Genomic DNA, 2,399 nt, shown 5'->3' with positions numbered 1-2,399 from the left:
CACTGAGGGATGGAAAAAACGGCTTTCTGTTCTCATGAAGAGCTACAGTCTCAGCAACTTACAGGGGTAGTTCTATGCTGCGCAACCTCAGTGCCACACCTCAGTAAATATTGACTGGAGGGCAGTGAGCACGCCTGAATTGTACATGTAGACATTGTTGCATTGATGTACACCGTGCTAAGTTTTGCAAAGAAAATAAATTACATTTTAAAAGTAATCTTAATTCCATAGAGCTCAAAGGGGGCAAGGTTGTGCATCTTTCATGTGTTCTCCGCCGGCTGAAAGGCCGCATTTTGAGTAGGAAGGCAATAAAGCATTTGATTTACATTTCCAAGGAAATATGGGATTGTTGGGTTTTTCAAAGTACAAAATCTTCATTGAAAACAAACCGTTTTGTTTTTGTGCAATTCTGGGTAAAATGCAAGTCTCTATTTCAATGTTAAATCAGAGGTTATTTTCATTTAAGATATTTTAAACACACAGTAGCAAAAATACTCACCATTGCCTAAAATGATGGTAACGGAACTATGAACAAGCCCCGAGCATTGGCCAAGTTTAAGCATATTTTTCTTCACCCTGTACTTATATTTACGAAATGGCTCACCTCTTGCTCCCAGGACCTGCCCTTACACTTCTGGAGCGCCCAGGGGCTCCTCCTCTGACATGTTTGTTCTTTGTGGCCCATTGTTCAGCATGAATCCAATCATCTACCTAATTTTCAAGTATGTTTTTCCTGCCTTTCTTACATTACCTTTTCACATAGTGAGGTTTTAACTTTTAGTGCTTTCCAGAAACACCACAAGGAGGAGAGCTACTTTCTCAAAGGGAAGGAGGCTGGGTGCTCAATGTCAGAATACCAGCTCCTAAAGGAGGCTCTGTGTACACTGCAGGAACAAGGCTTAGCTTCAGTTTCTCTAGCGTTCTCTGCATCGCTTCAACATAATGTGATCATTTTCTTTCCCTCATTCGTGCCTGATGTCATCTGTGGTTAATCTGCTTTTATATTTTAAATGTGATTAGACTTAAAACATATACTTCTATAGTGATATGGACTCATTATCATAACAATGAGCACTCTCTTCCCAAATTGAATTACATATACCAGTTTTGGTGTTACGCTTCCTATACACATTTTGGTTGAGAGACAATCCAGTTCATATTTTGTATATGTGATATTAGTTTTCAGTCCTGGCTCTCTCATTTATTAGCTATATTACCTTAGGAAAGAGATTAGAACTCCTTAAATCCCTGTGCATGAGGGAAAAAAGGCATACTTTTTTGCCAAAAAATGGCTCGCTAAAATAACTACATAAGCAGGTGGATTGTCATGGTGGCAAAATCAGTCCCCCGTCTGCTACATTTCAGACCTTTTTGATTGCACACTATTATTTAATCCTTTCATAACCTCAATGTAGAAAGCTTGATTAACAGTTTGACATGGTGGAATGAACTCTAAATGCACAAGTCGACATTTTTGTCTGTTTGGGAAGTTGTAGGATGTCCAGAACAAGGTTTGTCATCAATTGACATTTCACATTTTTTTAAATGAGAAAACCACTCGTACACCTGGGCTTTCCCAATAGCGCTGTCCTTGTAAGCTGTATTCAACATCACAATAGTTTCGTAGTATTTTTCCTGAGCAGGAAGAAAAATTGTAGAGACTCACACTGTTCTCTTAAATCATCCACCACCAAAAAAAACGAGGTTCCAGCAAAACTGCTTTTATAAAAAAATTCCCTGTGACCAGAGAGAACCTTCCCAGGGGACACCACTGGGTGCACTAACTTAGAGCAAGTTGCTTGATGCTCACCGCGGGAAAAATGTATACTCAGAAAGCTCTGCTCCACTCAGCACAATTCTGGGTTTGTTTGTATTGGGGGGATACCCTCTCATATATTAAAAACAGATAAGATTTTTATCAAGTAACATCATTTCATTGTTCAGAAACGTAGGATCTCTCCTTCTCATTTATTTGAATATCCAAAATCATTCTTATGGCTCATCTGTCTCTTGAGACCTGATCTTCTGTCCTCACTCTTCCCATTGTGCTCACCTGCTCATATCTGAGCATTTCCTCTACAATAGCCACCCTCTCTTGCACATGGTTGTTATCATGATGGCTTTTTCTTGCCATTCAGTTCCAGGTTGTTACGGCACTACCAGGTTATTATGGTGGCACCACCTCAAGAATGCTCCCTTGCACTCCTAACCCAGAGCCCTTCTTCCTTCCATTCATCACATCTATTCCCTGCTTGATTCATTTTACAGCCCTTACCCTGGCTGCCATTCTAAAGCTTGATTTTGTCTATTTCCTCATAAAGCTGTAAGTTCTAAATGGTAGGTACAACATCTGTGAAAACACTTGGATAAAAATATTGATAAATTACATCTCTTTTGGG

This window comes from Tenrec ecaudatus, chromosome 3 (assembly GCF_050624435.1).
Source record: "Tenrec ecaudatus isolate mTenEca1 chromosome 3, mTenEca1.hap1, whole genome shotgun sequence".
NCBI classification, from domain to species: Eukaryota; Metazoa; Chordata; class Mammalia; order Afrosoricida; family Tenrecidae; genus Tenrec; species Tenrec ecaudatus.
Note: the sequence above shows the minus strand (reverse complement) of the source record.